This window comes from Anser cygnoides, chromosome 4 (assembly GCF_040182565.1).
Source record: "Anser cygnoides isolate HZ-2024a breed goose chromosome 4, Taihu_goose_T2T_genome, whole genome shotgun sequence".
Lineage (NCBI taxonomy): Eukaryota > Metazoa > Chordata > Aves > Anseriformes > Anatidae > Anser > Anser cygnoides.
Window position 1 is genome coordinate 37789158 of NC_089876.1, and position 9108 is coordinate 37798265.

The following is a 9108-nucleotide window of genomic DNA, read 5'->3' on the forward strand; positions in this document are numbered from 1 at the left end:
AAGTATTCATTCTCATTCCTGCAAATCTACATGTTTGAAGACCATTACTATATAATCCTACAGTACTGGGTGCCTGAAGCATCGTTTCTAGGTATGTCTGGAACTATTTCTAGTAGTTTTTTAGAAAGGTAATACAGACAACCTTTCAGAGGTTACCCGAAGTGTATTTTCACATGTATTTTTAGTGTATATAATACTTTCTTCCACTTTTTTTTTTCATTTCCTTTCTGTGAGGTCAATAAAAAAGTAATTATAAACAGGTTTAATGAAGAAGATCCAAATGTAAAATGACTGTTAGAATGTTTCTAATATACATGCTTTGTTTTTCTTTGTTTTTCTTTTTTCACTGTAGCTGTGCTGACTGTAGCCACCTATGCTGGGTCTGTGATGAAGTTACAGTTTGGTTTCATCCTCCTCCCAATACATTATTCTTTTTTTTTTTTTTCTGAATGTTCATGATTCTCTTTGTGTTTAATTTATGCATCTATTAAGATATTGCGTTGGCAATGAGTGACAGCCCAGGTGGCAATCTTAATCCTTGTTGGAATGATCTTTTAGGTAGATGACTTGCTGTCTTGGAGCATAATGCATAAATTGACTCAGCAAGTCAAGTAGTTCTTGTTAACTGGAAGAGGAAAAAGAGGATACATTGCAGGAGCTGTAAGTTTAGTTACAGGAGAGAGAAATTACAGAAAGACTTCCCACTTGGAAACTTTATATTGTTGGGAGGATTGGAAGATAAACTTCTCTCTGTGTCAGGCACTGTTCTGTGCTGTTGTACATTTGTTGTACAAGTCTTCTGCAACCCAGTTTTAATTTAGCTCAATATGAGTTCCAGTGGAAATTTTACACACCTGTGAGGATGCTGGCAACTGGTTATGTGGCATTTAAAATTGATTTTGTGCTTTCCCATGTCTCAAAGTCTACATGCCTTGTAAGGTTTTCTAGTCCTCCTTATCTTTGTCATGTTTCTCAACATTCAGAGGGTTTCAGAGTTCTCTGTTATTCCAGACAGTCCCCCTTTTCCTTTTCTGTAGAACATGGTTATAAGAAATGCTTGTTAATTCTCTTAAATATCATAGTTTCCTTTCTGCTTAGAAACCCATATACCTCCATTTGTCCTAAGACTGAAAAGAAATCCAAAATATGTTCCCCCCTCCCAGGATTTTTTGTCCTCATTGAACACTACAACTTTTCCACAGCATGGCTCTTGGAGAAGACTACACAACTTAGAAAATATGTCAAGCTGTTTGAAAATAAATGAAAAATCCCCTTTATCCTCGTAAATAAAATAAAGTAGAATTCATCATTTACATGTTTTATTTGTTTCAATTTATAATTATCCTAGTAAATTGCCATTTCATTTATTAGCTTTTCTGGCTTCAAATTTTAGCCATTTGATTGAGTTATGCAATTGTGTCCTAAATTAAAAAGATGCTTCGGTTGTATATCAAGATTTGGAGGCTGGAGAGGAGGGGTGGTCCCATTTTCAGAAAATGTCTGTTCTGCTTGGTGACGAGGATTAGTTTGGTGGATGGGGATTATTGGTTTGTAACTGGGCTACTGCTCTAGGGAAAAGCGAACACAAATAAATGACATCTACACGTTGTTTGTGCGTATCAACCTCCTTCTGGAAGGACATTCTTGAGTTTAAACAAGATGACTCCAGAGAAGAGCATACAGAGGTGCAGCTTGAGCAGAAACACTTTGTAGCCTGGGGCTGTCATGACTTATATGCTTTGTTGGCACAACAAGGAGACTCTGTAACATGCGTTCATTAGTGAGTTATATTGCACTAGATGTAACATCAGAGGGAGACAGGTACAGTGTTTATATATGGATTATGTAGGTAACAATGCAAAAAGAAGAATGACGTGGATAGGATTTATGGTGAGGGGAGGAGAGGGGTAGCATAGGATGTGTTTTGAGTCCTGCTGTTCTTTAAAAAAAAACAAAACCAAAAAAACTCCTGTTTTGTTCTGCCCATCTTTTAATTTAAGAGCAGAGATCAGGGTTTTGATCTGTAAAGATCTGTTTTATACAGAGTATAATGTATCATCAGAACACAGTGTGTTTACCAGTTTTAAAGAACAATTGTTGTGCTCAATACTTTTAACCCTATCACACAGCAGTTCTCAAACTGTGGCAGTGGCTTCACTGGGGAGGCTCTCATCTCTTCAGTATGAGATCCAAGCAGACTCAAGGAATATCATCAGTATGTCTCCTTTGTTGATTTTCCTGAGAAAATTAGTGGAAGTATAACCTCGTAATGAGGGTTCAGTTATGAAAAGGAAATGGGAATCCTGAAAAGGTGAGACTTTTATAACTTTATGTATCTGAGAAACCTAGTCTTGATATGTTCTTCAGTTTTTATGTCCCTAAGAATCTGCCTTAGTCCCTGTCTAAGGTTCCTGTTCTTTTCATGTTACTTCTCACTGTTTACTGTGCTTGAAGTCTTTTGTAGTATTCCAATTAATTCAACTCTTTTGTTAAAATAGATTTATCTTTTTTTTGAGGCAATCGTGGAAGGAGTTTGATAGATACCTGAAATAATTTTTAAAGAGCAGATTGATCAACCCTATAGTTTCTGGTTTATCTAGAGAGTTCAGTAATGTGTGCGTTATCTTTAGATTATTCACCATTCAACAAATGTGTACAGGGAATAGGTGTGAAGTGCAATGAGTTGATCTTGGAGAGGTTCTCACCAAATCGGCAGTTAGAGTTAAGTAAACATTGGTAACAAAATTGTGCTACAGTCTCTTAAGTGTTCAGATAACTCATAGAATTGGATGCAGGTAGGCAGGCAGGCAACATGTGCAGTACAGAGGATATGAAGAAGCCTCTTAATACATTTACCAAAAATATTTACCAAATATTTACCAAAAATAATATAGGATCTCTCTCATTGTCTTCTACCTGGATATCTTGGGATTTGCATGTCAGTGCGTATTTGTCTGCTAAAGTGACCATGATCATTAAAATATGGCTGGAGAGATGTATCACTAAAGACCTGCATGAATTTACATTTACTTGTAAATTATTGCCCCCATTTCAAGCATGTATAAGATATATTTGAAGTATTCAAGAGAATATTGATACTTTTTGTTGAATTAGTAGGTAATACTGAAGGTAGATTACATTTCCAGGAGAAATTGATAATTGATGTTACTTTGGAAAAAATCTTACTTGCATATACAGAATAAAAAGGTTTGTTTTCCCCAACACAAGAAGTTGTCTGTTTACTGCTAGCCAAGTTTTAAATGAAAGTTCCTCTCTCAGTTTTCTGAATGCCACATTTCCTGCTCTTGACCTCCTCTATTTGTCTCAAACAGATAAATAGTTCTAAACTAGGTATATTTTATGCAAGAACATAGAAAGCTGTTGTTCATGCTGCCCAGGCTTGTCAGACTAGTCCTCCATTTTGTTAGGGGTCTACTGTTTTGACACTTAACTTAAATGGAAGAATTGCTCAGGCAGTACTGCGTTTCTAACCCAGACTCTGAGAAGAAAAGAGGTTCTTTAATACAATGTTTGACCTATAAATAGAATTATTCAATAAAAGGATTGAAATATTACCAAATCCCATTTTATTTCTGGCTTTGATTTTATTTCATGTCAGCTGTCAAGATAAAGCTTTCCTACTACTGTACTCTGTGGAATGTTTTGCCTTGAGATTTGGAATAAGTAACAGCAACAACAACAAAGTTATTCTATAAGTCTATAACCAATGTAGGTAAAGCACCCATGGTGGGTTTTTTTTCTGTTTGTTTGTTTGTTTTTGTGTGTGGAGGTGTTTTTATATATCTCTAGTATAGTACCTGTTCTGGCCTGTGTGGCAGTTTTATTCAGCTGGGCAGCTGGGCTCCACAACCGCTCTCTCAGTCAAAGGGGGAGCAAATATGGTGAAAAGGGCTCAAGGGTTGAGATAAGGACAAGGAGATCACTCAACAATTATCATCACAGGCAAAGCAGACTCAGCATAGGGAGATTAATTTATTACCTATTACTAATACACTAGAGCAGTGAGAAACAAAAAACTAAAAACACCTTTGTCCCCCATCTACCCTCTTCTACATTCTCCCCCAAGGAGTGCAGAGAAACAGGGAGTGGGCTGCAGCTCCGGCCTGGGGCCTGTTCCTGTAGGGACTCTCCATGGGCCGCAGCCTCCTCCAGGCCACATCCACCTGCTCCACCGGGGGGCTCCTCCACGGGCTGCAGCGTGGAGATGTGCTCCATGTGGGACCCACGGGCTGCAGGGGGACAGCCTGCTCCACCAGGGGCCTCTCCACAGGCCGCAGGGGAACTGCTGCTGTGTGCCTGGAGCACCTCCTGCCCTCCTGCTGCACTCACCTCGGGGCCTGCAGGGCTGGTTCTCTCACACTTCACTTCTCTTTCTCCCAGCTGCTGTGGTGCAGCAGTTTTTTTCCCTTGCTTAAATCTGCTCTCCCAGAGGCACAAAAAACATTGCTTATTGGCTCGGCTCTGGGCAGTGGTGGGTCCCTTTTGGAGCAAGGTGAAACTGGCCTTTATCTAACATGGGGCAGCTTCTGGATTCTTGTCACAGAGGCCACCCATGCAGGCCACCACTACCAAGACCTTGCCACAAACCCAATGCAGTCTGAAAATGTAATCTATATTCTTTAAAGTATTTACTGAAAAAATTCAAACTGTATATTCAATTCATTTCAATGTAGATTGCATGGAATCTTCCATCTTTCTTTCATTTTCCAGTCAGGCTGTATATACTATTTCTGCAAAACAGTACAAACCATTGTGTCTTTTTTTTTTTTTTCCTCCATTGGAAAATTAAAAAAAAAAAAGTTATTCAAGCTATAGACTGTGTTACCTGTTTCTCCTCTTCTTTGAAATGGAGCTGCAGAAGTAGTCAGAAATTTTAGCCTGTCTTTCAGACAAACCCTCTTAATCAACAAAAGACATCTTAGGTAAGATTACAGGCAATCAGGGGAATAGGTTTATGAATAGTTTTCATAAGTAAATACATATGTATGTTTATATATTTGCATATATATGTACACATACACGTATTCTAAGTGTATCATGTTTCAATTAAAAGTCACCTGGGAGTTTAAGAAGGCAATAAAATGACAGAATCTAGTGACAGTACATTTAGAAAAGGATTGAGAACATTAAAATCTGAAAAAAATAAGGAATGTTTTATATAATTTACCAACTCTTTTCTATTAATAAATGTAGTCAGTTATAAAATCTCCCAAGAACCTTTATGTTTCTTTTATTCATTCTTGAAGATATATTTACATTCTGTACCTTTTTGAAAGGTTCTTAGACATAATTAGTCATTCAAGTGAGTATGTGTTGTTTTCTGTCGAGCAATATGTTTTCTGCCAGTACCTCCTGCGTGTTTAATAGTAATGCTGAACTATTAACAGACTAATACTTGTTACATGAAGTGTAGTTCATACTTTCCCCTCAGTATTTGGGGATGAAGATGTATGTATTCTCATACAATATGTATGCATGGGGATGTATGTATTCTCATACAATAATGAGGTAAACTACGCATACATAATGCAGTATATACATTGCATTGCAACTTGAAGTGATTTTGGTTGACAGCAGTGATCTGCAGTGATCTGCAGTGATCTGGTTGATCTGCAAACATTTTTTCATTGGCTTAACTTATTGACCAACTATGTATACTGTCAGCGAGCTGAAAATTACAACTTCTGCTTCCAAAAGAATCTTAGATTCCCTATTGCTTGAGTTAAAAGACTTTCTTTTGTAGGCTCAATTTACAATTTTGTTTTGCAGGCAGTAAAAGACTCATAAAAGCCTTTTGTGTTTTAGCCACAATAAAAAAGCCGCATTGGTATCAATGTGGGTTACAGAGGAAATTGAGATTTAGTTAGGAGACTTGTGATTATGTTTTTGAAGAGTAATTACTTGATCTAGTCTATCTGATTACACTGATGAGTTTGTACTTTGATATTATAGATGTTAATATCCTTTAGCTCTCTGTGGAAGTGACCTAAAATAATTTTGTCCTTTTTATTGCTATGACTTCATCACATTGTTTGTTCCCTAGAAATTACAACTATCAACCTCAAAGGGGCAACTCTGAAAAGAGTGTTTTTTTCCTGCAGTCATGGGTTTCAGTGCCAGAGAGATGAGAATAAGCATAGCTATTGTGGCTTTTAGACAAAAGTGCAAAATGTCTGATACGATTCATCCTTCATGCAAGCAACAAAGGACAGGAGAGAAGAAGATGGGAAGGGAAACAGCAAAACAAACAAACAAAAATTTTAATCTGTGCATGGAAAAAAATGATTTACTTTCTTTTATTTTCAAAGCATTATCACAGTCACAGGCTGTACTATTTGAACTGAGATAAAATAAAACACAGAGCCTATTTAGTTAAAATAGATTTTAATTTTCATATCCAATCTCTGTAGTAGAGACCAAAGTTTTGATCAAAATATTTCATATAAGCAGATTAATCCTACGCTTTAATTCCAGTAGGTGTAACCTCCATAATGAGGTTTCTTAGTTTCATCTACTCTGGGCAAAACAATGCCCACTACCTACCGTCTAAATACCTGCTTATGCAGTAAATCGTGATTTGGTGTATCTTAGTTGACTCGGTGCTGAACTTCTCTCCTTGCCACTGCAGTGGGTTTATGTGGCAAGGTTTTGGTAGCAGGGGGCCTTAGGGATGGCTTTTTTGTGAGAAGGATCTAGAAGCTGCCCCATGTTTGTTAAGGGCCCCACTGCTGACCAGAGCTGAGCCAGTAAGTGATGTTGTTTTGCGCCTCTGTGAGAGCATATTTAAGACAGGGAAAAAAAATAATAACGCTGCGCCACATAGCAGCTGGGAGAGTGAGAGGAGTGAGGAACAGCCTTGCAGGCGCCAAGGTCAGTGAAGAAGGGGGACAGGTGCTCCAGGCACCAGAGCAGAAGTCCCCTGCGGCCTGTGGTGAGGACCATGGTGAAGCAGGCTGTCCCCTTGCAGTCCATGGAGTACCATGGTGGAGCAGGGTTCCACACTGCAGCCTGTGGAGGAGACCACAGTGGAGCAGGTGGACCTGCACCGATGGAGACTGTGGCCTGTGGAAGACCCCTGCCGGAGCAGATTCCGGGCCGGACCTGTAGCCTGTGGAGAGGAGACCACGCAGGAGCAGCTGACCTGGCAGGAGCTGCTGCCCGTCGGGGATCCAGGTTGGAGCAGTTTGCTCCTGAGGGATGGACCCTGTGGTACGGACCCATATCTGGAGCAGTTCTTGAAGAGCTGCTGCCTGTGGGCAGCCCACGCCGGATTAGTTCAGCAAGGACTGCATCCCGTGGGAGGGACCCCACAGCACAGGGGACGAGAGTGACCGAGAAGGAGCGGCGGCGAAGCGCTATAGACTGACCATAACCCCCATTCCCCCGTTCCCCTGCGCCACTCGGGGGGAGGAGGTGGAAGAGGGTGGATGGGTGGGAAGGTGCTTTTGGTTTCTTTCCTTTGTTTCTCATTTCTCTAGCTTGTTAGTAATAAGCAATAAATCTTACTATCTCCCTATGCTAAGTCTGTTTTGCCTGTCACGATAATTACTGTGCGATCTCCTCGTCCTTATCTCAGCCCTTGAGCCCTTTTCATTGTATTTTCTCCCCGTTCCTCTTTGAGGAGGGGGAGTGAGAGAGCGGTTGTGGTGGAGCTCGGCCGCCCACCCAAGTAAAACCACCACAGCCACAAAAGTGGATGTACTGTTAACATGTAAATATTCTTTCAAGGTGCCAATAGAGATAATGCAAGGGCACTCCTGCAAGTCATACTGGCTTATCTTTCTGAGTAATGAAAGCCCAATGCAATGTCAGAACTGCAGGAGGAGAATTAAAAAGGCTACAAAAGTTGTCATGTGGCACTGTACCGAACACTCTGGTTGCCCACAGAAGCTGTGGATGCCCCATCCCAGGAAGTGTTCAAGGCCAGGTTGGATGGGGCTTTGAGCAACCTGATTTAGTGGGAGGTGTCCCTGCCCATGGCAGGGGGCTTGGAATTGGATTGTCTTTAAGGTCCCTTCCAACACAAACCATTCCGTGATTCTGTGAAGCTAGGAGAGGATATTAAGCAAGCTAGGCTGGCGGAGAATGCAATGGCAATATAGAATGGTTTTACAGTGGTTCCAGTAAGAAAGGCAAAAGGTAAGGGATTCTGTGAAGGCTGGATATCAGGGCAAATACAGTGATAAATGGAATGAAAAGAGGGGTAAGTTTCACTGAAGTCAAATAGACATATATTTCTGTTCTGAGTGTGTTCCAAGACATAGAAGCAAATGTTTTATTTGCAAATCAGTACCTGTATAATATGGAGAATTGATGCTGATTTATGAATAACTTTTTTTAAATGAATAGACAAAGTATTACCAGCTATGTTAACTGCAAGGGTAGGACCTGGCTATTCTCAGGTATTAAAAGAATATTGATAAAGCAAATATTTCCTTTTTTCCTTAATTACTCTTTATATAGTCAAGTAACTTACTTATTACAAGATGTAGAACTGTGGCTCAGAAGCAATTTTGAAAATCTCTTAAATTTATTTTTTGTAACATTTAGTGTTCTAAAAATTATTGTAATATTAGTATTTGAAAATATTTTCTACAGTTGCTGCACTACTCAAGTTTTCTGCTGATATAATGTAAAAATTTAACTATCAAGATAAAAATATTTGAAACTTAACTTTTTGCCTTGTCCTAAAGAGAAATACTGAAAGGAGAAAGAAAGAGTAACAATTACTGCATTTTAAAGATAAGTAAGATGAATAGAGGTTTTAGTTTTATAATTATGTTATGTAATTCTCCATCATACCTCTTGGTTCTCTCATTAATGAATGGGAGAGAGGGAGTTTTCATATTAAGATGTCAGTTAAACACAACTGTTTTTTCATGCTTTTTTGTTCTCAGATGGCAGAAGTGGCCCATTTCAGAACATATTCACTAGATAAACATTCCCTTTGAGTTATTTCAAACAATGAAAAAAATGCTTTGAAACATTCGCCAGAGTAGAACTATCTGGGATTGCTGATTTGCATGTAAGATGCATTCATTGCATTTTTGCAAGGCATTTTATTTTTTACGAACTATTATTTGTGAT